Raw genomic sequence first — 6559 nt, forward strand, 5'->3', positions numbered from 1 at the left:
TAACCACAACTTCTCTTAGCCCTGTAGGAATGAAGAGAGGACTTTCCTTTATCACTGTCTCTCCTATCTATCTATCTATCTATCTATCTATCTATCTATCTATCTATCTATCTATCTATCTATCTATCTATCCATCCTTATCTATCATCTATCTATCTTTCAACATCTATCCTATCAATCATCTATCATATCTATCTATCTGTCTGTCTGTCTGTCTGTCTGTCTGTCTATCATCTATCTATCTATCTATCTATCTATCTATCTATCTATCTATCTATCTATCTATCATCTATCACTTATACCTTTATTCTTTTTACAAAGAACTCAGGTGAGTGATTATAAATTATAAATAATAAGGGGGCAAACATATTCAACACACCTTCATCCTCCTACAACCTGCCTCCAGAAATTGTGCGGACTCCATCACTGGAGGCTTTTAAGAAGTGATTGAACAACCATTTTATCTGAAATGATATTGGGTTTCCTGCTTGAGCAGGAGGTTGGGCTAGAAGACCTCCAAGACCCCTTCAATTCAGTTATTCCTATTTTTCCCACAAAAACAATTTGTGACATGAGTTGGGCTGAGAGAGAGTGACAGATCAATGGTCAAACAGCTGGCTTTCATGGCCAAGGTAAGACTTGAACTCACAATGTCTCCTGCTTTCTCACCTGGTGCCTTAACCACTGGGCCAGCCTGGCTCTATTGGAATGGACCTACACATACAGGGTGGAGTTACCCTTTAGCAACACAATGCTGCTTTTGGAATTTCCTCTCCTTGAACCCCTCAACAGATGCTGCTGGTCACACAATGTTGAGGCCTGCTATGACAGAGTTTAACGGTCAAAATTTCAAAAGACAGAAAATTCAGTGCAAGGATTGATGAAGTGCAACTCTAGAGGGAGATACCTGGTTTAGCAAAAGTGGACATTTTCTTAAGAGTGAAGGGTCAAGTTCTTTCTGTAAGCTAATATATTTATTATGTCACACAAACTAGTACTTGGTGACCACTAGCCTATGGTTAGGCCAACCCCAGGAGTATTGGAAAAGAAAATGGACCACGTCAGAGCACTGGAGAACCCTCCTCCATTAACTCAACCGAAATGACAACACCACATGAACTCCAAAGCCATTCTCAATCCAGAAGGCCTCCATGAAGACTTGTTCTTTTATTATTGCTGGCATATGTCCTTTAGCTCCAATGCTAGGAAATTGTTGCGGGCAAAGGGTAATACTTCTTAACACATTACATTTCCCTCAGGATTTCCTGATTGACATTAAAATTGGTTTCCCCCCCACACTCCCCATCCACCTGAGTGGAATTGGAATTGGAATTGATTTTATTTGTAGGCCGCCCTTTTCCCTGAGGGGACTCAGGGCGGCTCACAGAAACCAGGGAGAGGGGAATACAATACAATACAATACTACGACAACAACACATAATAAAATAATACGCAACATGCATACAAGGTGGCAGGTGTGAAGGTGGCAGGTGTGAAGTGAAAGTGGAGTGCTATAATAATGTGTCAAAATACCTTAAATCAAGAGTAATGTGGCTTCAGTGATAAGTTCCTGTATTATTCTTACAGAATTAGAGGGACGGATTCAAACATGGAATGTTATTTCTAGAATCTCTAGATTTCATAACATTAGAGTTATAAAGAGGACTTGGACAGAGGTTTAACATAGGGATTTCTAGAAGGGTCCATGCTAATTCACGGCTGGCAGCTCATCCTGGCCAACTTGCCATAGCCAACTTGCCACAGCCAACTTGCCACAGGACAGCGCATCATGGCCAACTTGCCATAGCCAACTTGCCACAGGACAACTGATCATGGCCAACTTGCCATAGCCAACTTTCCACAGGACAACTCATCATGGCCAATTTGCCATAGCCAACTTGCCACAAGACAATGCACCATGGCCAACTTGCCATAGCCAACTTGCCACAGGAAAACTCATCATAACCAAGTTGCCATAGCCAACTTGCCAAAGGACAATGCACCATGGCCAACTTGCCATAGCCAACTTTCCACGGGACAACTCATCATGGCCAATTTGCCATAGCCAACTTGCCACAGGACAATGCACCATGGCCTACTTGCCATGGGGCAAGAGTTACACTAATATCAAAGAAATAGTCAAATAGAATCACTAAAGAAAGACTGCAAAAGAAGGAATAGAATGAAATGGGAATGAGAAAAATTAAAACAATTATTTATTTATGTTAAACAATTAAATTGAATGGTGAAATTGTCCTGCAGTGAGTGGTCCTGTGGCAAATTGGTGTGGCGAGTTGTCACATTCCAGTTCTAGAAACTAAAAAGAAGAAGTTTTTCAAGATAAAATTAAATTGAATTGAATTGAATTTTATTATTTATATGCCGCCCTTCTCCGGGAAGGACTCAGGGTGGCGAACAATTTAAAAGGGGAAAAGGGGAACACAGAACAGACTACAGATAATTAAAATAAACAAGAATCACGCAACCACACAGTCGAGAGGGGAGGGGAACTCATCAACCCCAGGCCTGCCGGCAAAGCCAGATTTTGACGGCTTTTCGGAAGGCCTGGAGAGAGGTGAGGGTCCGAATCCCTGCGGGGAGTTCGTTCCAGAAGGCCGGAGCTGCCACAGAGAAGGGCCTCCCCCGGGTAGTAGCCAGGTGGCATTGGCTAGTAGACGGAACCCGGAGGTGGCCAACCCTGTGTGATCTAATGGGTCTTTGGGAGGTAATTGGCAGCAGGCGGTCTCTCAAGTACCCAGAAAGAAAACATATTGCTATTATGAATCCCAAAAATCTTTAAATGTTAGGCGTAGCATAGCTATATTCTTCCTGTTAGAAGAAGTTCTCTTTGGGTAGTCATTCAGCCTCAAGATATATGAAATATATATTTTTTTAAAATAAATTGTGAACTCCCTACCAAGAGACTGAATAAGACCTATCGTACTTTTCGGAGTATAAGACACACCTTCCCCCCTAAAAGAGAGTGAAAATTTGGGTGCATCTTATACACAGAATGTAGCCCCACCCACCCACTGTCCCTCACCCTTTGACCTCTGCCTCCCAGCAATTTACCTCCTTGCAGCAAACAAGGAAAATGGGGCTTGCGGAGGCTGCAATAGGCTATAGCAATCCCTGCAGCCTGAAACAGCTGATGATCGGGAGGCGCACTTAAACTGAAAATGAAACTTGCTGTTTGGTCCACTGGGAAAATTGCTGGGAAGCAGAGGCATATTTTTTTCTTGTGCTAATTAGGCTGTTTGCTGCAAGAAGGTAAGTCAATAACTATAAATGCCTATAGAATGTTCAAATTATTAGACTTATTTTTTAAAGACTGCTTTATTGTTATTCTAGACAGCTTAACAAAATGAAGAAGCTTTTTAAAATAAATGCTTGATTTGAAGAGGCCCAGTGTTATTATATCTTCTTTTAAATAGCAGAGAATAAGGTAAACTTCCAGAAAGCCACATCAATTTTCACAGCATCTGTACAAGTATAGTCTGAAATGTAACACTACAAACAGTGTATATCTTCTGTACTGTTTGCTGTTTGTTGCAAGGAGACAAATTGCTGGGAGGCAGAAGCAGATTTCCCCCCCCCCTCTTGTTTTCGTCCCCAAAAGCTAGGTGTGTCTTATACTTCGGAGCGTCTTATGCTCCAAAATACGGTAGTTAAACACGTCCATCATTGTAAAGGCAGACTGAGAAGGTGTTACAAAAGCTACAATATTTAACTTTGTAATTCCCAAGAGTAACACATTCACCCCCCTGCCTTTTTCCAACATAAGATCAATATAAAAAAAAAATAACCATGTGGTCTTTCATCGATTGAAACCCAGGCTCAGGGAGAGGGAACAGAGAAAGCTGTGATGTTAGCGTCGCTGTCCCCTATTCTTAAGAAGTTATCAATTCTGCTGGGTAATTAACACTTCGATTCCCTTCCCAACCACTGCATTTCCCCTTCATTACTTCCATTAATTAGTGAGCGATAATTGTATAGTTTCATGTTGTCCAATCTTCTTTTGGGACAAGTTGCTCCATAAAAGTTAGGTTGTTGTGCCTTTTTGTTAAGAATTGCATGCACATAGTACAACTCTAGATATGGGATAAGAATATGTATTTGGCTGGGGATTGACCTCCGCAAGCAATGCTTTCTAGAATAGCCAACAAGAACTTGGATAACCTTGGAATAAAGTTCAGGTTGAGGAACTCAAGTATTGTTGGGTTCTTGGTGGTCTCTGAGCTTGATGGTTTTCTTGCAGTGTTTCATTACCCAATAAAGGAATGTCATCAGTGCATTGACATTACCGAATTGGGTAATGAAATATCTGCAAGAAAACCACCAAGCCTAGAATCCACCAAGGAATCCACAGCTCAACCCTGGGCTACAAGTATGCTCTTCTATCAGTACTCAAGTATTTTTCAGAGTATAAGATGCACATATTCCCCCCCTAAAAGTGGGTGGAAATGGTGCATCTTATACACTGAATACAGCCATTTTTGGCCTCCCAAAACCCCTCCCACGCATCCCATTTTTGCGAAAAACAAGCAGAAAATGGGCCTATTTTTGCAAAATCAGAGGTGTGTTTGTCTTCCCTCAGCCCCCAGAAGCACTCTGCAGGCTTCAGCAGGTCTGGGGGAAGGCAAAAACGCCTCTGGTTTTGCGAAAAACAGCCCATTTTCTGCCTGTTTTTTTTTTTTTTTTTTTTTTGCAAAAATGGGGGCATTTTTGCCTTCCTCCAGCCCTACTAAAGCCTGCAGAGTGCTCCTGGGGGCAAGAGAAGACAAAAACCTTTTTTCTTACTTATCTCTTCGAGATCTTGATGCGTCTTATTCACCGGTGCATCTTATAGTCCGAAAAATACGGTATTTGTTTGCTATTCATATTCTTCATGTGGCCCTACTGATGTTTAATCAACTCAATTCTGGCTCCAAACAGTGAACTCTGCCCTTTCTTTTTGTCCATGAGTTTGTCCACATTAATTAAATCATATCTCAAGACCTAAAATGGACACCTAACATCAAAAATATAATTAAAAAAGCACAACAAAGAATGTTCTTTTTGCGGCAACTCAGGAAGCTCAAACTGCCCAAGGAGCTGCTGATTCAGTTCTACGGAGGAATTATTGAGTCTGTTATCTGCATCGCCATAACTTTCTGGTTTGTCTCTGCAACCCAACAAGACAGACACAGACTTCAGAGGATAATTAGAACTGCAGAAAAAGCAATTGCTACCAACCTGCCTTCCATTGAGGACCTGTACACTGCACGAGTCAAAAGAGGCCATGAAAATATTTACAGGCTCCTAGCATCCTGGACATAAATTGTTTCAACTCCTACCCTCAAAATGGCACTATAGAGCACTGCACACAGAAGAACTAGACACAAGAACAATTTAAATCCAAGAGAAGATGAAATAAGAAAGGTTATGGATTGTGCTGAAATGGACAAACTAAAGAAATCCAGGGAAAAGAAGAATAAGAATTCTACCAGATATGGGATAAATGGTATAGGTGGATGGAGGAAAGAAACAAGAATCAATGAAGGAATATAACAAAATTCAAAAATAATAGTTATGAGTAAAATAAGAGGGTTAAGAATGGTGAAATCCAAATGAAATACAATAGAAGGGGAAATAATATAAGGTGAGCGGTATCGATTGATAATTGCTATTAGAAAGAACAGGAAGCTCCTGTTCGTATTGTATTGTGTAAATCTGGTGTACGTCTAAGTTTTGTGTGTGTGTATTTTACATGTTTGTTAATAAAAAAAGAACAGTTTTTCCCTGAACGCAATCACTCTGCTAAACGAATAATTCCCTCAACACTGTCAAACTATTCACTAAGGCTGCATTACTATTACTATTAATTTTCTCATCGTTCCTATCATCCATCTCATCCCACTTATGACTGCAATTTGTTGCTTGTATCCTTATGATTTATATTGATATTGATTGTTTCCTGATTGCTTATTTGCACCCTGTGACTATCATTAAGTGTTGTACCTTATGATTCTTGAAGAATGTATCTTGTCTTTTTATATACACTGAGAGCATACGCACCATAGACAAATTCCTTCTGTGTCCAAGCACACTTGGCCAATAAAGAATTCTATTCTATTCTATTCCTCCTATCCTCTTGGCCTCTCCTTGTGCCTCTTATGCTGCATTTCCATAAGAGCTAGCTGTTTCCAAATACGAATCCATCTGAATGTCAAATGAAGCTGCTGTTACTGCTTCAAATGCTGATCAGAAGAGGAGTGTTGAGGCCCCCCGAGCAGGCTTAGATTTTGGCACAAGCTTTTCTCGCCTATCCGGATGAGTGATTTGACTTCTCTGTATTGCATTAGACCACTGCCATCAATGCTAGGGATGTCGTTTCGATGTGATCTGTGAGGCAGCCGGAGCTTTTGAAGTTGAAAGATGGAACAGATACAGATAAATTGTGCTTGGAGTATTCGGCAGTTGCAACCATTATGGCTGGCAATTATTTCTCCGAGTGACACATTTGATAAGAAGGAATCTAGCTTGCTTGGAAAAGAGAAGGGAGGCTCCGCTCTCACTT

This window comes from Thamnophis sirtalis, unplaced genomic scaffold, assembly GCF_051295495.1.
Source record: "Thamnophis sirtalis isolate CommonGarterSnake01/CBP01778 unplaced genomic scaffold, rThaSir2_p1.2 scaffold_15, whole genome shotgun sequence".
Classification (NCBI taxonomy): domain Eukaryota; kingdom Metazoa; phylum Chordata; class Lepidosauria; order Squamata; family Natricidae; genus Thamnophis; species Thamnophis sirtalis.